The sequence below is a fragment of the Rattus norvegicus genome, chromosome 8 (assembly GCF_021556685.1).
Source record: "Rattus norvegicus strain SHRSP/BbbUtx chromosome 8, alternate assembly SHRSP_T2T, whole genome shotgun sequence".
Lineage (NCBI taxonomy): Eukaryota > Metazoa > Chordata > Mammalia > Rodentia > Muridae > Rattus > Rattus norvegicus.
Genome location: NC_141541.1, coordinates 129,390,794 through 129,412,109, shown reverse-complemented (window position 1 = coordinate 129,412,109; position 21,316 = coordinate 129,390,794). Strand labels below are relative to the sequence as shown.

General features: G+C 49.3%; 2 long non-coding RNA genes across 2 annotated transcripts; both read left to right on the top strand.

Annotated features, from left to right (window-relative positions):
* Positions 1-70: 70 nt before the first annotated feature.
* On the top strand, positions 71-19,603 carry LOC148004393 (uncharacterized). The gene is made up of 2 exons (XR_015628156.1): positions 71-932; positions 17,325-19,603. It is a non-coding gene; the product is annotated as an uncharacterized LOC148004393 (long non-coding RNA).
* LOC148004394 (uncharacterized) lies at positions 2,005-5,650 on the top strand. The gene is made up of 2 exons (XR_015628155.1): positions 2,005-2,114; positions 5,246-5,650. It is a non-coding gene; the product is annotated as an uncharacterized LOC148004394 (long non-coding RNA).
* Positions 19,604-21,316: the final 1,713 nt, after the last annotated feature.

Sequence of the window (21,316 nt, the reverse complement as noted above, 5' to 3'; positions counted from 1 at the left end):
CCCCTGTGCCTTCTCCCCACCCACCGCTGTACCTAGGGTATGTTTTCCTGGAAAATAACTCAAAGGCCATGACAAAGCTACAGACAAGTCTCTGCTGGAGCGAGTCCCTTCCTGACAGGTCCTCGATCCCACGTCTTCTCCTCTGTCTTTCTCTGCTTGTCAGTGCCCCCTGGCTATTCCCACAGGCCATCAGCTGAGCAGGAAGCACCCATTCTCTGGTGTCCTGAGTGAGCATGGGCCAGTGCCCCAGTTCCTGTCAAGATTGTGCTTTAATCAGCAAACTCCCCAGCATGTATGAGGATAAGGATTCAGGCCTGATGTGCTTCAGGGGCAAAGTGTAGAATGAATGGCTCAGACGACGTTCTTTAGACTCAGGCTGCGGAGAGCTCAAACTCTTTGTCTCCGAGTCAGCCATCTTGGGCAAAGACCCTTCTAAGCCTTGGCGCTCTGTCTGAAAACTTCAGTGAGGAGCTGTTGGTGTTCTGCATGCCTCAGGACTGCCACCAGTCACTAACACATGTCTCTTCCCACCCTTCCACAGCCCTCAGGGCAGCTTATATTATTGTGTTCTTTAACACAGAGAAATAAGCCATTTGTCTCAGCTCTCCCAACAAGGCACAGCTGAGAGTGACACTGCAGCTTGTGGGCACTCACAGCTCAGCTTCCGAGGGCGGGACTTCCTTACAGAGATTTGGAGTTGGAAGTCCCATATTCCAAAGTAGACACAGGGTTCCAGAACCTTCCATGAATTTCGCCTTGCAGAAGAGGCCTGCGGGATACATTGAAGAGTCACATCAGATCTACCAGGTCTGCAGGACTTTATTATACCAACCTCTGCTGTGCCTACCTTCCTCCTTCTTCGCCCGCTTGACCACAGCACTCTCCCCCTGCCTGGAACTTTCTCCAGCCAGCACGTTAAAAGGAAGGAGCAGGTGAGCAGGAACTTTGTGACTCTCAGGACAGGAGGTTTCTGGCCACCAGGCCTGAAATGTGTTTGCTCTGGTACCTGAGGTGTTTGTATGTTTGCTTGTTTTGTCACAGTTGGGAGGATGCAGTTTTCGCCAGGGCTTCAGTTGACGAGGGAAAGTATATTTTATGGGCTGTGGAGTTGCCAGTAGAAAGCTGGGCACTGAATCACTCTACTATCATCAGAGTGTCATAAAGGTGAGGACAGGAGGATTCAGAGGACTTACCAGTCACCTGTCCATGGAATCAGCGAACTCCAGGTTCAATGTGACACCCTGTCTCAAAAATTAAGGGGGAGCATGATTGGAGATCACTGATCTCTGACCTCTACATTTGGGTGCATACATGTAGACACACACACACACACACACACACACACACACGAATGAAAAGTGTTCTAAAGGCCAACAACAAAAGCAAACGTCAAACCCATTCTAGGCTACATCCTGGCCTTGGCCTTAAAATAGCTTTGAGTCTGTGCAGATAGTACGTGCACATGGTCAGGATTTCCTGAGCCTCCACCCCTCCTTTTCCTCTGTGCTTCTGAGCTTGTCCCCCACCCCCACCCCTATTCACATCTGTGGGAATGTTCTGGAAAGCAGTCACCCTTGGGATCCAGCTAGGCACAAGGTCACATTCCAGTTTAGCCACGAGCTTTCTGGGCAGATAGCAAGCTGTTACCCCAGCGTCAGGACGTGCGAAAGGCCCTGGCAAGGAGACTGGGCAGAGATGTGGGTGAGCCCTCCCCAAAGCCAGTATCTGGAGAACCTGAGTCCCTTTGTTTCTCACAGTCTTCACCTCAGGAGTCATTCCCACAGCTTAGAGATCTCCCTGTGAATTGGACAAGCCCTGTCTCTCTAGAGTCTGTGTCTACCTACCTAAGAAGTGCTGGCTGGATCTTGGTCTCAGCTGGTGACATTTGTCCAGAAACAGTGGCTCAGAGATATTTTGGGACAGCTTGAGCTCAACATCTGTCCCTAGGCCAGAAACACCCAAGTGTACACTCAAACCATGAGCTGGCTTAGGGTGCCATGAGCTATTCTTAGCTCTCAAAGTGGACTATATGGTAGCCACCTGGGCAACAGCAGTCAGGCCAATGGAAGAAGACTTTTGCCTTGGACTTAATCACACTGTGGCCCAGGTTACCGGTAAGCCAATCTGTGTGTCTCTGCTTCTCCTGTTTTCCAGGAAGCAGAAGTCAAAGGAGGAGGGCATCCTGGGACTAGGCTACGTGCTGAACATGCAGTCTCCCTCCCTCTCTCCTGTCCCTGGAGAGGGTAGAGGACTGCACCAGGGTCCAGAGATCAGGATTCCACTCCACTCAGCTCACGATTCACATTTAGCCCCATGCAAGTCATTCCCTGAGCGACATGCTGGCTGAAAGGCAGTAATGGGGTCTGGCCTCCCCAGGGCCCTGAGGATGGCTCTGAGGAGTAAAGAGGGGTGAGCATACAGTTGGTGAACCACCAGCTCTGTGCCTGGGCAGTGCCACTGACTGCTCCATGAAATCCACGAGAAAGGCAAAGGTCAAAGTTGTATGTGTGCATGTGTGTGCGCGTGCATGTGTGTGCACCTCTCCCAGTGTGGTATTGAGTTCTAGTCCTGTTCACTGCCCTTCCCCCACACCCACAGAACACAGTAACAGCGTCTGTAGGCAGGGAGGGGCGTTATACTCTAGAAGCCTAGGGCTCATGGCAAGGCAAGTCAGTCAGGGGCACAGATCTTGCTGGACCTTTTGAAAGCCCCCGATAGCAAATGTCAGACAGTCCCTAAGCAGGACTAGAGCAGCTCTGTGTCTCCCTGCTTTAGGATGGTTGGGCTTGTTTTATTATGTAACCTAGTCCTGTATCTTCCCTGGCACCTGGTCTACCACACAGGGAGGGCAGGGGGTGGGGGAGGAGCAGATGGCCACTGGCTGTGGCCCTCCCTCCAGGAGCCAACTTGGAGCAGCCCATTTCCTGCACCACTCTGGCTTTTCTGGCTGAAATATTAAGAGCTTCCTCAGTAAAAAGTCTGGAAAATGTCAGCCTGATCTCTAATAATGAGGACAGAGAAGGCTTTTTTTGTTTAATTTGGCTTGCTAGATAATAATTCATATGATCAAAAAAGTGGTCATTCCTTGCACCCTTCTGACTGGTTCTACACACACGTGTGCACACACACACACACACTCACAGACAAACACACCATAGACATACAGACATACAAGCACACACACATATACAGACATACAGACACACACAGACATCACAGACATACAGACACACTCACAGACGTACAAGTACAGATATATACACAAACATATACACACACACAGACATACAAAGACACATGCATATTCTCACACAGACATACAGACACACACATACAGATATACACATAGACATACACAGACATACTCACAGACACACACACTCACAGACACACAGACATATAAAGACACATATATACACACACACCTTCCTCTCATGCTCCTCCTACAGTGAGTAATGACTTGAATTAGTTTCCATATTGCCTTCTGGTGTTTCTTTCTGTTTTGCCCCCTCCCTAAGAAACTCAAAGGTTAAGTATGTGTTCCTCGTGTGTCCTCAGGGGGCTGGAAGAGGCTCCTGGCAGCTGAAAGAAGACAGCCCAGGGCATGAAGGTATTGTTAGCCAGGGTAGGAAGTGAGGCGGTGCAATCTCCAAGCGAGGACCACTGGAGCCAGGGAGCAGAGAGCAGGGGGGCTGAGGACCTGCTGCTGCACAGGAGAGGGGGCCAGGGAGCCCACCAGCCCTGGCTCTTTTCTAACCCTCAGGGTCTGTCAGGGTCTGGGATAGGGAGGCCTGTGGACTACACAAGTCAGCTGAAGGTACCTAGAGCCCTTTACAACCACTGTAAAGATCAGCACAGAGATGCCTCCCAAGACAAAAAAGAGGACAACCGTGTGACCAGCCAAACAACCATGTGACCAGCCAAACAATCATGTGACCAGCCAAACAATCATGTGACCAGCCAAACAACCATGTGACAGCCAAACAACCATGTGACCAGCCAAACAACCATGTGACAGCCAAACAACCACGTGACCAGCCCAAACAACCATGTGACCAGCCAAACAATCATGTGACCAGCCAAACAATCATGTGACCAGCCAAACAACCATGTGACAGCCAAACAATCATGTGACCAGCCAAACAACCACATGACCAGCCCAAACAACCACATGACCAGCCCAAACAACCATGTGACCCAGCCAAATAACCATGTGACCTAGCCAAACAACCATGTGACCCAGCCAAACAACCATGTGACCAGCCAATCATGTGACCAGCCAAACAATCATGTGGCCAGCCAAACCACCATGTGACCAGCCAATCATGTGACCAGCCAAACAATCATGTGACCAGCCAAACCACCCCAGGTGCAGACCCACAGGAATTCAAGTCAGCACCCAGCAGTGAACCTGCATGTGACCCAGCCTGGATGGCCATCAACAGAAGAAGGCACGGCACACACGGCACATAGGCACATAGGCACATAGGCACCATCATGTTCAGCTATAAAAGCTGACAATGGGCGGAGCCACACATGATCATGCTAAGTAAAATAAGCCAGACACGGGAAGACACACACCTTGTGCTTCCCATACTGACTTACATCCACTGGTGTGTTCGTATGTATGTATGTGCATGTGTGTTGTGAAACTAGGAAGGGGACCATGGAAATGGAGCGGGAATGGGAGGGTAATGGAAGGGCTTGCTAAGATGCTGGCACCAGAGGAGAGCTGCTAAGAGGGAGATGGGGAGAGAAGGCTGGGGGGTTGGGGAGGTCGTTAACAAAGGCAAAGTCTACTGACGTGTATGCGTAAAATAGTCGTAAGGAAACCTATGCTTTTGCTGTGGGTGGCCAGCAGGGCGGAGGGGACCCCATCCTACATTCGATAACTCGTCCTTCTCACACAGAGGCTTGTGCCGGGCATCTCTTTATGTCACTGACACTGTGAGGTTTGCCACTGTTCGTGTTCTTCCAGATTCCCTCTCCTGCCCCCCAGCACCACTGCTAAACTCGAGTCATGACTTGGCTCTGCTGTGCGATATGTCCCCAGCCTGGTGTGTAGCACATCTCTAGCCGGCTTCCCTTCAAAATCCACACATACATCTCAAACCTCTTGCACATCCTGCCAGCACTCAGGAGCCCTTCAGACTCTGACTCTTACTCTGCGCTCTTGCTTCTCTCTCCCCCTCATCCTGCCTGGATCCTGGGTCGTGGCCTTGTGCACTGCCATCCTTCTCCCCAGGTTCCACCTTGATCACCACAGATGTGCGGCTCCAGCCCCACTCCATGCCCCTGACTTTCCCAGTGGGTGAGATGATCTATCCCTGGGTGTGGAGACAGCGGAGGAATACCTCAGCATTCAGGATTGCCCAGTCAAAGGAAGACTTGCTGGCAGTCCTCTCAAGTGACTGACTCCCTGCTCAGGGGGTGCAGATGCTAGCTCATGCCTGCACCGTGTCCTTCCTGGCCTCTCTTTCTGTTGCCTCTACTCGGCGGTCCTGCTGGTGGGATTCCCTCTGTGGTACTGGAAGGCTTGACCCTGCAGCCTGTCAACTTCAGTCTGTTCTGCTCTGCTCTGCCCTGGCCTCCTATTCCCCAGGGATTCCTTAATAAACACAGTGACCTTACACCCAATTGTCTGTAATCACGACACTGGTTTTTTGTTTTTTGTTTTTATTTCTGTGCCCATTTTATTGCTTGAGTGGGATTTGGGAACAGAAGGAGTGTGTCCTTAGCCACCCTTGGCTATGACGTGTGTCATCTGCAATTACAATTACTCCATGAGAATAAACTGCCGAATGTGGCGTCCTCTGATCAAGGATGAGGAAACTTCCTGAAATCGTCGATGCATTTGTCAGCTGGTCACCAGACTAAGAAGTAGATGAAAGGGAGAATATCAGGAGTAAGCTGTTGCGAGGTCCTTCACTTCAGCTCTGTGGCCTGGTGAAGGGACCTTTCTGGGGCTCGGTCAGTAAAGGGCTCACTACTATAAGCACAAGGACCTGAGTCTGAGGCAGGCATGGCAGCATTCACTCATGATCCCAGCCATGGAGCAGCAGAGATGTGAGGACCCTGGGGCTCACTGGCCAGCCAGACTTGTCTTATCAGTGATATCCAAGCTAATGAGAGACCCTGTCTCAAAGGAGGTGGACAAAGTACCTAAGGGCCACACCTGAGGTTCTTCCCAGGCCTCCCCATGCATGCACATACATGTGTGCATGCACATACGTGTGCAAATGCACAGACATGTGCACGTGCACATATGTGTGCACATGCACATACGCGTGCACATGCACATATGCGTGCACATGCACATATGCGTGCACATGACATGTATACACATATATTATGATTTAGAACTTCAAGGAGATAGTTCTGAACCTGAATCTCATTCGTGAGCCTGGAATGGTGCTTCGAGGCGGAATCAACACGGAAGGATGATGGTGTGAATGGAGGAACGTCTTCCCAAGGCCAGCCTTTAGAAAGGGCTCGCTGAAAATGAACAGTCAGCAGCATGCCATGCAGGCAGCTTTTCTGCACCAAAGAACTGTGGACTCAACCATGTGCTTGGACAACTCTCCTCAGTAGCTGTCATTTCACACTCCTGTGTAAACCAATGCCTGCTTCCGCATCTCCTTCTCCGAAGGAAGAAACCTTCTTCGTGCCACCCTGTCAGGATTCCCTTCAAGATGCTTGGGTAGAAATCCCTGCACCAATATGGATCTGACTGAGGAGAGACCCCTGCCCAGACATGGGGCTGCTTTGACTGGAACTCAGTCCTGAGTCCCTACCCGAAGCCCAGACTGAATAAAGACAAGACGTGTTCCTCCCTCTGAGCCCAGCAGATGTAAGCACCCACGGGAACGATAAGGGAGCTTGCGCTCTAGGGTTGGGGTGGCTCAGTGGTGGGGTCAAGTGCATAATACTCGGTTCATTTCCTAGCCCCACCAACAAAGAGAGACGCCTGGTCCTTGTTCTAAGCCAGAGCCCAGAAATCTAATTTCTTCCTCAGCTGCCTCTTTTTTCCTGTTTGACTCATTCATCAGAAATCCCCAGCAAAGCCACTCCGGGGAGGCTGGCTGTACCCTGGCCTCAGCCTCATGCTGGTCTGGAACCAAGATGCCAGAGAACAAATGTTTCCTTTGCTTCCAGCTGAGAGGAAGGCCAGGGATGGTATTCACTAGCAGACTCCAAAGCCATTGGCCCAGGATGCAGCGGCCTGGTGGTGTCAGGAAACGTATGAGATAAGATTTTTTTTTTTTAAATCCAGTTCAATGGCAGAGGGGCAGATTCAAAAGCTCGCACTTCCAGAATAAAGGCAAGCCAGGCAAGATGGTCGGCCAGGGGCCAGCACTGTGAAAGGTCACTGAGGCAAGTTTCAGAGAGAAACATGACTAAGTGAGTGAGGAGTGTCTTAGTCATGACCAAAAGCCGAGTAGGGGAGGAAAGGGTTTGTTTGGCTTACACTCCAGATCACAATCCATCATTGGAGGAAGTCAGGACAGGAACTCAAGCAGGGCTGGAACCTGGAGGCAGGAGCTGATGCAGAGACCATGGAAGAGTGCTGCTCACTGGCTTGCTTCTACCGTGGGCTGTGGCCTCCCCCATGGATCACTAATTGAGAAAATGCCCTACAGCTGGATCTCATGGAGGCATTTCCTCAACTGAGGCTCCTTTCTGTCTGATGACTCTAGCTTGTGTCAACTTGACACACCAACACATCACTATTAAGCCGCAACCCTTCCTTTTGTATCCCCAAGATCTGACATAAATAACTTTTAAAAGTCCCACAGTCTTTACAAATTCAAACACATTAAAATTTTAGTCCCTTTAAAATATCCAATCTCTTTCAAAATCAAAGTCTTTTAAAATTCAAAGTCTCTCAACTGCAGGCTCCAATAAGATACTTTACTTCGAGAGGGAAAAAATCAGGGCACAGTCTCGATCAAGTGAAAGTAAAACCAAACTCCAGTCATCGAATGTCTGGGATCCACTTGTGATCCTCTGGGCTCCTCCAAAGGGCTTGGGTCCCATCTCCAGCTCTGCCCTCTGTAGCTCTGGCCCTGGCTGACTCCACTCCCCTGATGCTGCCACCGTTCTTGGTGGTCATCCCGTGCTGCTGGCATCTCTAACACTGCTTGGATCTTCTGCTGCAACTGGCCTGCAGTTTTACCAGTAGCTTCTCATAGGCTCTCTTCATGGTGCCAAGCCTCAGCTTTCTTGCATGGATCCTTCCGTCCTGGGCCTTCAACTGCTACTGTGGCTGCACCTTCAGCAGTGGCCTTTCCTGGACTCTCACAGTGCCAAGCCTCAGCTGCTCTCCCTGACCCCTTCATGCCTTCAAAATCAGTACCACCAGGGTTGGGGATTTAGCTCAGCGGTAGAGCACTTGCCTAGCAAGCGCAAGGCCCTGGGTTCGGTCCCCAGCTCCGAAAAAAAGAAAAAAGAAAAAAAAGAAGAAAAAGAAAAAAAAGAAATCAGTACCACCAGTGTGACTCTTACACATTGCCAAGTCCGGCCGCCAGCACAAGGTACAACCTTGGTTATCTTCAGAGCACAGCTTCTCTGTGTTCTCAGTGCTGTTCCAGCAATACCTCACTACTCTGGCACCAACTTGTCTTGGGGGTCTCTATTGCTGTGTTAAATTGTCATGACCAAAAACCAACTTGGGGAGGAAAGGGTTTATTTGGCTTACACTTCCAGATCATAATCCATCATTAGAGAAAGTCAGGACAGGAACTGGAACAGGGATGGAACTGGGAAGCAGGAGCTGGTACAGAGGCCATGGAGGGGTGCTGCTTACTGGCTTGCTCCCCATGGCTTGCTCTGCCTGCTTTCTTATAGAACCTAGGACCACAAGCCCAGGGATGACATCACCCACAATGGGCTGGGCCCTCCCCCATTGATCACTAATTGAGAAAATGTTTTACAGCTGGATCTCATGGAGACACTTCCTCAACTGTGGTTCTTTTGTCTCTAATGACTCTAGCTTGTGTTGAGTGGACACAGAACCAGCCAATCCTCATGACTTTGCTAACTGAGCCATCCCCTTCCCCAGCCCAAATTTAAGTCTTTGTTCTATGAGCTCAAATGGCTTCTGAGGCCCTCTAGTGAAATTTACATTTCGCTATTGTTATGTTTCAACTACAAAATTTCTATTTTGTGCCTAAAAATAACTTCTATGTCTTCATTTGAATTATTTACTTGGTGAGACACTATTCTGATGCTTTCTTTTTCATTCTTTAGACATCATTTCCTTGAATAATTTGAATAATTTATAGAAGCGTATTTAGAGTCTCCATCTAAAATTTCAAGATATGACCTTTGTAGGTCTCCACTGATCATGTGCCCCCTGAAATTTACCATATTTTAATGTTTCTTTCCATGTCTCATGATTAAAAAAACACTGAGTAGGCAGAACATTGTGGAGCAACAGTAACAACATAGATGTTTCCATTTTCAGAGATCCTTTAAAATGTTTATTTTTATTATATGCATTGGGTGTCTCACCTCCATTTCTGTGCACCTACAGAGGCCGGGATAGGGCATTAATCCAGGATAGTGCAGCTACAGTTGGGAACTGAACTTAGGTCCTCTGTATGAGCAGCCAGTGCTCTTGACCACTGAGCTGTCTTTCTAGGGCTTCTTATTGTTGCTGCTGCTGTCTGTGTCTTGTGGCCCCACAGGTTACTGAGGCCGTCTGTACTTCTTGTAGTGAAGGGCCACAGGAGATTCTGCTGGCTCCACTCAGCCATCAGCTAATGAGGGGACAGGGATTGCTTTGAGTGTGGGGAGCCCACAGCTCCTTCACCCTGGACCACAGGCTCTGTGTGGCCTGAGGTGTGCCTTTTGCTAGAGCTTTCCCTTCTTGCTTGTGAAAAGTTTCATAGAAGCATAGGGCTTACACACACACACACAAACACACACACACACACACTCCTCATACACACTCACACACACACACATACTCATACATTCATACTCATACATGCTCACTTACACATACCCACAATCATTCAGATTTTCTCTCACATACACACTCACACACTCTCTCACACACACACACTTGCACACACATGTGTTTTTCCTAGGTGTACGTATGTGCGCTGCTGTCATGCCTGGTGCACGCAAAGGCCAAGAGAGGACAATGGATCCCCCAGACCTTGAATTGAGATGGTTATGAATTTTCATGGAGCTTTTGGCACACTCCAAACCCAATCAGGTTCCACTCCAGCTCAGATGTTGAGTCTCTGCTCTCAACCCCTTCCTTTTATCGTGAGGAGCTTCCATCCACCCCTCGCACTCTGTTTAAAATAAAGGACATGACAAAGTGTCTGCAAATGTGCTCTTACTTAAAACCAAGCAGCCATGGCTTGATGAGTTTGACGCTGAAGTCTCAAAGTGAGCCTGCTTTGCGCTCTCTCTCTCTCTCTCTCTCTCTCTCTCTCTCTCTCTCTCTCTCTCTCGGTTGATGAGACACAGCCCCTTTATCTCCCTCACACTGTAAGAGCTCTTGCTGCAAGATGGAGTCCTCACAAGTCATCTCAATGTGGGTTTCTTCTGATACCCACAGAGACATCACAGGCTGAGGAGCCAAGAGGGCTTAGTGCGTTTGCCGACACTTGCCCTTCTCCTCCGTGATTCTAAGACCTGGGGTCAGTGAGTGACTAGTGCACAGAGAAACACCTACAGATAGACATGGGTGGGACCTCATGGAGGTGTCATTTTAACTGTACAGAAAAGCCAAGATCCTCAGCGTTGCCCCCTCAGACCACACACGGCAGGGAGAGCCAGATGCTGCACTTCTGCCAAGGCTCAGTGCTGCCTGGCAGAGAGCGTGGCCAGCAGCAGAGGGGCCAAGGGGCAGAAGAGAGAACATTCTGAGTCATTTCTACAGTCACATTTTCAACTTAGTCAAGTAGACTCTTTAATAATATAGAGCCTTTAAGCAACCAAAGGCTTAAGCTCTAGCATAAAGCAGATTTTCACAGCTGGAAGGTAAGTCCCCAGAAGACAGCACTCACCATGGAAACGCTGACACAGCCTTTCATTCCCTCCTGGGAATTAAACTCATTTCAATGTTGTTCTTTATTTTGAGCTGGAATCACTAACAAGCCTAGGAACGTATCTCGTCTTGACAGAAAACTAAATGCTGCCCCCTGTCAGGACCCAGACAATCATGGAGACCCAGGAGAGAAAATCCTGCAAGGTTCTTCCCTAGGGAAAGTGCAGAAGGGAAGGTAAAGGAGGGGGGGGAGGGGAGGGGTGGAAATAGAGGGGAATAGAATATAAGGGAAGAGGAAGGGAAGACAGGAGGAGAGGGGAGGAAGGGGGAGGGTAAGGGAAGAGAAAAGAAGGGAAGGGAAGGGGACAGGAGGGAAGAGAACGGAGGGGAGAGGAAGGGGAAAGGAGGGGAAGGGAGACGAGAGGAAGGGAAGGGGAGGGAGGAGAAGGGAAGGGAGAGGAGGAGGGGAAAGCAAGGGAGGGGAGGAGGGGAAGAGAATGGAAGGGAAGAGAAGGGGGTAGAGAGGAGAGGGGAGGGAAGGGAGGGTAAAGGAGGAGAGGGAAGAGAACAGAAAGGAGGAGAAGGAACGGGAAGGAAAGGGAGGAAATGGAAGGGGAGGGAGGGGGAGGAAGGGAAGGGAAGGGGACAGGAGGGAAGAAAAGGAAAGAGAGGAAGGAGACACCATATTAAAACAGCAGGCACTGTGAGCAACCGGGAGCTGAGTCCTTGGAGGAATTCTGGAATCAGTGTAGACTTCTTTGCTCCATAAGAAACAGGAGTTTCCAAAATATGCATGGCGCCAAGAAGCAGCCCAGAGAGTGAAACTCAGAACAGAGGTCAGAGGATAGGGGAGGCTGGAAATGTCACCCAAAGGTCAGAGGATACAGCAACAGGAGGGCTCTGGGCAGGGAAGGAATCCAGTGGCTTTGCTGAGTTCATCTGAAGCCACTTTTCATGGAGCACCCAGCATCCTGTAATGGCACAGAAAATGGTCTTGCTTGGTATTGGTCCTTTCCTGACTTATCTTAGTGAATCTTAAGATGCTATTATTTCTTATATAAAAGCATAGCATATTTACTGTAAAAGAATGAAAGCCTGTGTCCTAGTTTTCTTCCTGTTGCTGTTATAAAACACTGACTGAAATCAGCTTGAGAAGGAAAGAAAAGATTTTATTCATCTTACAAATCCAGGTAACAGTCTATCATCAAAGGAAGCCAGGAGCTCAAGGCAGGAACTGAGGGTAGGAACTGAGGGCAGGAGCCAAAGGCAGGAACCAAGAACAGGAATCAGGGGCAGGGAACCAAGTGCAGGAACCGAAGGCAGGAACCGAAGGCAGGAGCTGAATCAGAGACCACCACAGAGGCATGCTGTTTATTGGCTTTTCCCCGTACACTCACAAAGCTTTGAGCTCTCAATGGCCTTTCCTAGCCCATGGCTCTGTCAATCACAATGATACCCCACTCTCTGATACCAATTTCTGTTCCAGTTTTCTTTCTGTCACTGTGATACAACACTGACAAAAACAAATGAGAGAGAAAAGGGTTTGTTTGCCTTACAGGTTATGTATGGTCCATCATCCAGGGAAGGAATTGAAGCAGGTCCTGTGGAGAAATGTTGCTTACTGGCTTGCTTTCTCAGGCTTTCTCAGCTGCTTTCCACACAGTCCAGGCCTAACTGCATAGGGATGGTACCGCCCGCAGTGTGCTGGGCCCTCTTACATCAACTACCAATCAAGAAATTGCCCCACACACAAGCCAAAGGCACCTGCCTTTGATAGAGGTAATTCCTCAACAAGGTTACCTCTTCTCAGGTGACTCCATTTTGTGTCAAGTTATCAAAACTAACCAGTACAACCTCAAACAGAAAACCAGTGAAACTTCAAATAAGCAGAAAACCGGTACAACTTCAAATAAGCAGAAAAGTGGTGCAACCTCAAACAAGCAGAGAAGGAAGCAGAGTCCCAGAGGCACAAGTCCTGTGGACACTTCAGTTCTGTGGGTTCCATCCCTTCTAAGGACTTCATGATCAAGTCAACCGATGTTTCCTGAACTGCACTGTTCTGTGGCTCCTGATTCTAAGTAGCAGGTTTTACACACACACACACACACACACACACACACACACACACACACACACACACTTTATCTAACAAAGGCCAAAAAGAATCTTGAGTTATTTCCAAACCCCCTCTGGCATCTGTTGGACCTTTGCAGGGAGTGGCAGGCCACGGAGATAAGTAAATTGGTGAGGAGAGGGGGAAAAAAATTTAAACTTGGAAAAATACTTGTTATTTTTAAAATTAACGAGGACTAAATAAACCCAAGAATTGTTGAGTTTTGCTTTGAAGATGAACCTAGAAGTGGCATGAATGTTCCTTTGGACACTGGCAAAGCAAATGCACGAAGGTGAGGGGGGGGGTTGTTTTGTTTTGTTTTTCGATCTGTTTGCTTTTGAGATGGTTCTGACTATGTAGCCCAGGCTGGACTGGACTCATGATCCTCCTTCCTCCACCTCCTGAGTGTGGGATTATAGGAGCATGCCATCACACCCAGAAAATATTTTTTTAGCATCTCCTCTCCTCTTGGAAAGCCGGACATACTGAGAACGGGAGCAGAGTAGAGGATTCTGTCTTGTGTGAGCTGTGACTAAGAGATGGCGCTGGGAGACCTCATACCTAGGAATCCACTTGGCTTCCTCAGGGACTGTCATCAGTGGCCTGCAGGAGAAGTCAGCCATGTTGAAGGCTCACAGTAGCTCTAGGAAGTGAGAGTTAGAATCGTTCTCATTGACCTTGGAGCACCCAAAGAAGGAAGTGACAGTTTTTCAGCCCTGTGAGCACAGGAGAACGTTGTTTCCCTGAGGGATTTTCCTAGCTGTGCCTGCAGCTTGGGCCACTTTTCAGGTGTGGATTCAGAGAGGGTCTGCGAGGGACTCAAGACCACACAGTAGAACTAAGGTAGAGAGAAGCATCACCTGCCACTAAAAAGCTGGTGGCTGTTAGCTGAGGCAGGAAATAGGAGGTGGGAGTTCGGGTAGGGAGAGAGGAACTCTGGGATAGAGTCAGGTCAGGTGCCTCTGAGGAGGCAGACACATGAAGCTAAGAAGAGGTGGCCAGCCATGTAAAAGTTCCCTGCACTGATCTTGACATCTGAAGCCCCATGCTGTTTGAAGAGGGGAGCGTCAGACACAACCCACACCTTCGTTTCAAGGTGATGGCTTGTCCGAAGGACAGAGGACAACTCCAGTTCTGCTATTCAGTGGCTAGAAGGCCTATCTGCTAGATCAAAGATCTGTGAACGGTCCCAGGCCACAGTGCCCTGGCTTCTATCCTGCTCCTTGGCTCCCATAGCAAGAGGCAGACAGTCCTCGGGTCCCCAACAGTGTGGCAGCGACCTAAGCTGATGTTCCAGCTCCATCTTTGCCCCATAGCTCCCAACATCACCGTGAGCATCGTCCTTGAGTTGAAGGGAGAACACGGAAGGGCTCACACAATGGAGTAGGCATTCAAAATGTTGCCCTATTTCATTGGCTGGAAGACAGTCACATGACCATCTCTCTCAAAGGTCTAGCTGTGTACGCAGGAAGGAAGGGAAAAGCGTAGAGCCTGGAGAGTGAGTCGGCTTTGCCTCTCTCCTGGATTTCACGGTTGTCTTGGAGACCTGACGATGCTCACCAGTAGTTTTTCTTTCAGTAAATGTGGCCCTTGCCTCATCCCATCTTCCAGCCCATCTTCCTGTTCGTGGGCTCCATTGCTCTGCCCTTCTTCACACTGCACACAGCTTAAGGCCATTCCCTGGGTGTCTGTCACCGCAACCCAGAAGTGTTATACTCTTCTTACCTGGACTTCAAGGCTGTACCTATGGGGCTGGGCTGTGGGTACAGACCTGCAATAGAATCACTCGGAAAGGGGGAAGGGCGGAGGCAGAAGGGCTACAGGTTCCAGGCCTGCCTGGCAGCAGAGTGACTTCAAACCTAGTCTGGATAGATATGTAAGCCCCCGCCTCGAATCATTAATAGCTTGTATGTGATAGAGCACTTTTCCTGGCCTTAAGTTTAACCCCCAATATTGAAAGAAAGACAACTCTGCTCTTGTGGACTTTTACAACCCAATAGGCACAGCCTGAAAACCCCACATCAGCATTTAGACACAGGAAACTCATGTTCTCTCCCTCTTGGCTTCCACTAACTCCCGCCATTCTGGGGCCTCTGGGGCCCGTAGTTTATCACCCTGTCCAGAAGAGAGCATATTCTCACTTGACTCGATGTCATCCCAACACTATGGCACGCCTTGGGGAGAGAGAGACAGAAATAGGGTCTGGTTCTATCCTTGGCACAGAGTGTGAAGATTTAAGGCACTCGAAGCTGGAGACCAGTCTGCTTGGCTGAGCCAATGGCCCAGAACCTGGGAATATCAATGACCGGAAATGTGCCTGAGATACCAGGAAGACATTCCCTCTACTGATACGTTATGACACTCGTGTTTATTTATACTATAGTTATTGGCATCTTCGTGATGTATCCCACTTTTTGAGCCCCCAGGCCTAGATAGCTCTGTTTCTACTCCCATGTCATCTGGTTATATGATTTTATGTATCTATATAGGACCCACGGTGAACATGCTGTATTGGTCTTCCTGAGGCTGAATCAGTTTGCTTAGTATGATTATGTCCAGTTGCAGACAGTTCCCTGTTCTTTCTGGGCTCAAATTCTTTGGAATCCACCCTGTTTGGGAGGGTGAACAGTTTCAGGGGAGAGTCATGCACTGGGGATGGACAAGTTTTAGCAATGCTGCAATTGAACACACGGGGGTGCGCTCTCAGAGGCTTCGTGCCCTACGCTACCTATGGCTGTGGGTGGAACAGGACTCTCGAATCCGCTAACGTGATTTAAGACAGAGAGCGATTCCCTCTCCTTCCTGGGCCTTGGTTCCTTGAGATGTAAGATTCAGTGTCCTTGCAAACAGGGTTAGGTTGCAAACTGACTGCCAGTTTAGAGGAAAGAACCTGCCGAGGTGCAGTTCCACGATGTGCCAGCAGAAGGCAGCAGGCAGTAACCAGCCGGTGCCATGCTGACTTTGTAGTTCCTCTAGCTGCCTCCTCTTGTCATAGAGTGGGCTGACTACTGACACCTAGTGGTCCGGCATTCTTTTGGCAACTGCCCCTTTCTCTTCTGGAATTCAGTTCTTGCCTCTTGCAGCTAAGGACCCTAACCCCTCTTAATAGAACCCCAGTTCCTTCTCTGCATTTATTCTCATCCCTGTGTTTCCACACCCATCAATTCATAGCCTGTCCAACGTTGTCTCCTTCCCCTTGCCACACCCCCCAGTACACCATCCCTCAGGGAAGAAACGGCCATGCCCCGTCCCGCTGGCTGCCATCATGACATCTGGGAAAGGTGAGCTTGTCCTCAGACAGCTACATGCAATGTCTCAGTTCTAGACACACGAGGGACGTTCTCCACAAGCCTCTGCTTACCTGTCCCACCTTCTTCCATCCTCTGACTCTGCGTGTTGTGCTTCCTCCAGGGGGTACTCGGGACGGTTGCCCCTTGATAAGTCTCACTTTAGAACTCAGCTCTGTGACCTCTTCCCTTTAGCTAACCTCCCTGTCCATCCCTCTGCACTCTTCACTTAACTAATCCAGTTAAAAGAGCAGCATCCATTTATGGGACTTAAGCAAAGGAGGAAATGGTGTTAGAGATTCCAGGCATCTTCAAGTACGGACCAGAAATTGTAGCATCAGAAGTGGGAACTGGACAGAATGACCTAGTTGTCCAGTCTAGGTAATCCCTGGAGTGAGCAAGCTTCCCAAGTCGCTCAGAAAGCAAGCAAGAAATGGCTGCTTTGGGTGGCGTGACAGGTTCCACCTTCCAACAGTTTCATGTGGAGAACCAGGCTTCTGACACAAAGGCATTAGGGACGCGCTCAACCCACATCCAAACCCTAGCAGAAGGGCTCTGAGGACCAAGACCCACAGGGAGGTGAGCACACAAACAGGAAATGCCGGGAGGAGAGCTTGCGCTGGGCTGTGGAGCAGCTGCCATTTTGCCACTGCTCCGGGTTGGGGTAGTTTCCTGGAGATGCAGTGTTTCCTGCCGTTACTGCTGACAGAGGATGCCACGGGCTCTGGCTGGCTGAAGTAAAGTGCTCCACCAGGTTTCAGGGCTACCGTCCCACATTTTTATTGATATGTGACTAGGGGTGCCAAATACATTTGGTGATTTCTAACATAAATTCCATTCCATCCTGCTGCTTATTTCAAAGTCAGGATTAGTTTGTGTTCGCTGGCAAGCACACCCACCTTGTGTCCTCCATCAGGACGGTGAGCTGGCAGGGATGAGGTGTCTGTGAGCAACGGGCCTCTCCCAACCAAGGCTGGTGACAAGACTCCTGGATCCCCTCGCCTGGTGCACCATGCACGTCCCATCCCATCTGCTCATCGTGGGCACAAAGTGAGGGACTCGGAAGACGTTGGTTCTGCTGCCATAGCTCGTCTGTCTGCCTGGTATGTGTGGTTTCAGGAGTTCTAATACCCTTCCCCCATGTCCTCAACAAGAAAATTTAACTGATACTTCCCCCCCGCCCCCAAAGTACTCAGTGAGCATCCAGTACACTCCAAGCAGCTGTAGCAGCATCTGGCAATCTCTCCTCTCCAGGAACTCGGCCTCCCACTACCCTACCCTCCACATCACTTATCTATTTCACTTATTGAACACAATGTAACCCTCACTGAACAACCGAGGCAGCTCTTGAGGAGAAGGCAGCCTGGTCTTAGCTTGAAAACTGGAAGTGAAACCTATCTTGCCCTGTTGCAAAAGTATCTACTGACATCCTGGGGCCTGAACCATCAGCTCAGAGTCCGGGAGTTCTTGTAGAGCAAACTTGTCAGGCCCTCATCGATTAGAAAACAGCAATCAAACCGTCGCTTCCGAAGGGACGCATCCCTTGACACCACCCTGTCCATGACATCACTTGCACAGTTGGCCTGAGTGACAGGATGCTCCTTGCTCACTTGCCTGTCCTCAAGGCCACCGATGACTCACTGGCCACTTGCTTCGTTGTCCACTATTCCTTTATTTTCTTGTGGGAAGGAAGGTTGTAACAGGAGCAGAGCTGCAGGGGTGTTTGGGCTGCATCAGGAAGGACAGTGTTAGAAAAACCCCAGCAGCTTTAAATAACCACAAGGTTTAGGGAGCCCAGTGAATTATTTCAGTATGGCTTTGTGTGTGTGGCTTTCTGTGTCATGTATTTTTGCAACTCACCCAGTGTTACCCTGCAGCTGCTTGGGGCTACAGTAAATATGACAGCTGACACCTGGGAAGGGGCAGGCTGAGGGACCACGGAGAGCAGGAGAGTTGCTTTTCTCTGAGCCTACCCTCTCCACACTGTGTGAGGGTGGGGGTGGGGGACACACAAAAATAACCTCAGAGAGATTGGAGGGGACAGCTAACCTCAGTGCAGAGTCCCTGCGTTTCTAATGCATTAACACTCAGAAGACAACTTTACCCTCAATGCCTTCTTTGTCCTCATTTCCCTCCTGTCCCTTTCCAAGAGGACTCCAGGGCTGAGCGCAAGCTTCAAGCAGGCTGAATCACAGCAGGCTGAGGCCAGGGACCATTCTGATCCTGCCTATGGACTGCCTGGCTAGCTGGTGAGAATTCAGCCACCTCTGCTGTGTCTGAGGCATGCTCTGAACACACACTAAGAGGCACGCAAGGAGGGAACTGTGGTTTGCTGACTGTAGCTGCGACTTTTATAACAAATCATCCTGAGCTGGCAAAGGTTTTCTTGGGTCTCTGCAGGCAATTTGATTGTGCAGGTCAGGAGCTGGGACGTTAGCTGAGTTGAGAAAGCACTCGCCTTGCAAACACAAAGATCTGAGTTCGGTTCCCAGAACCCTTGTTACAAACATTAAAAAAGAAAGAAGAAAAGCAGAGGGTTGTGATGGTAGGCAGCCATGCTCAGGAGGAGTCAGCCAGAGCTCTGGATTTTGTTGGCTAGGCAGCCCAGCCTACTTGGTGAGCTCCAGACCACCAAAGCAAAGCTACTTTGTTTAATTAATCAATCAATTAATTAATTGTTTAATTAATTATTAGCACCGGGAATTGAACCCAAGAACTCAAACATGCCAGGTTCTCTGCCATTGGTACAGACCACCCCAGAGCCTCTTAAACAGTCTTGACTCCATTATCAGGTCATGTAACTAAATGTGGGGTCAGGAGAAATTTGACAACAGTCACAGGAGTCTTCCAATCCAGTGACCAAAAAGCAACTCAAACCTCAGCGAACAGTACATATGAGGTGTCTCTGAAAGCTGTGCTATACTCTGCGGGTCATGGCAGCCTGGACTCTCACCAGTGGCCCCTGTCCGAAACAGGCTGCTGGGATTCGACACCCTGAACCTCAGTGTTTTTCACTATACACATGGATGTCTATGCTCTTGTATTATGAAAAGACGCAATGTTTTCCAGCCGCCGTTCACCACCATATAAGTATCAAATTAGTGTATCTTGGGATGTTCTGTGTAAGAGAAGCAAGATATCCGTCTCATTGGTATGCAAATTTGCTTTTTATCTTTCGTAAATGGTAAAATTATATGTATGAGTGATAAAATTATATGTATATATCAAAGGAGTACTTTATGCTGTTTGGGGTTTTGGTGCATGTCAAGTCATGCTGTGGATGCAGAACCCAGTTCTCTCCCTCCACCACATGGTCTGCAGGGATCAAACTCAGGTCCTCAGGCCTGGTGTCAGGTTCCTTGGTGAACAGTCATCTCAATGGTCCCAAAAAAGGACTGTTTTAAATCTGTTTCTTTATGGTTTATTATCAGTAAAATCTGATTTGTAAACCCATTTTATATACCTATATACCCGGGGTTGTATTAAAAAAAATTATCAGGTGAAAGGGGCCATGAGTAAAAAGTCTTGGAAGCTTTGAAATAAAGCAACATCAGGTATAAAGGGACAGGAGCGGGACACCGACACAGACGTGGAATCCCACTGCTACTACCCAAGTGACAGTAACCTCTCCTGAGCTCTAGAAGATCCCTGGACACTCCTGTCTTCTTAGGGAAAGGCCCAGTGACACTTTTTGCTGTCCTTGTTTAGAGTAGCAGCCAGTATCTATTCTAAATAAAAATTTTAGTAAACAGATAAACATAGCATATTAAAAAGACAAGGTGCCGAGAGACGGTTGATTTGTAAAGTGCTTGCCTCCTCTGTGGCAGCGTGCACCTGTAATCCCAGTGCTGGGTAGGTGGACAGCAGGATCCCTGGGGGTCACTGGCCGGTCATTCCAGCTGGGATAGCAAGCTCCAGGTTTGGTGACAAGCTCTGTCTAACACACACACAGACTGAGGGATACATTCCTTTTTAGAAGCAAAGGTAGCATGGGGGAGGGATGCTTCAAGAAGCTGAAGAGATGGGGGTTAGCACGGTTTCCCCATTGCACCACCTTCTCTTTGTTTTCCCAGTTTGTTCTGCCTTCATGAATCTGGCAGACAAGCCCAATCCCTGAACCCACAGTGGGTTCACCTCACACCATTTCTACTTTGCCACCAGTGTCTCCTCCAGTTCTGGAAGCTCCTACCAGAATCCCGGTAGTTCCTGTCTGAGGGCTAATGTGGAGGAAGCAAGGTGGGCTTGAGCAGATATCATGGAAGTCCAGATCCTGGAACAGCCCAAGGGTGTGTGAGCCCCTGAGTCTCTTGATACCATTCTGTGCACACACCCCACCACCTTTCTGGAAACTCACTTCTGGCAGAAATGGCTCCTCGGGGAAATCATAGCAAAGCTAATTAAATGAGCAGCCCAGCTTCAAGCACAGCACCAGAGAGCCTGTCTCTGATAGTCTCCTGAGAAGACAAAGCTGAATGATTTTCTATTCTTTCTTTTTAAGACATCAGGTCAAAATGTGTTCCTTGGCAACTGGCATCATGGAGTTGTCATGGTTACAGGTGAACCAGAGACTGAGTTGTTACTGGCTTAGGCTCTGAGCTCATGGAGCTGAACACGTGAAAGACACACCCATGGTCCTCTTGCCATGACTGAAAAGAAGCTGGAGGGGAACAGAATTTCCAAGCTGGGTGCAGCCTGTGGACAGATACACAGCAGAAGAGGAAAGTGGAGCTTCAGGCCTCTCAGAAGCCAGGGCAAGGTGCCCATCCTTCATTTGTTCATCTCAGGGAGCAGAGGACAAGTACCCTGTGCTACTAACTCTGAAGGAAGAAACTGGTCAGACCCCAGAAGAACTTCTTGGTAAGAAACAAGAAGCAATGCTCCCCCATTGCTTGCCAGGCTGCTGCTCTC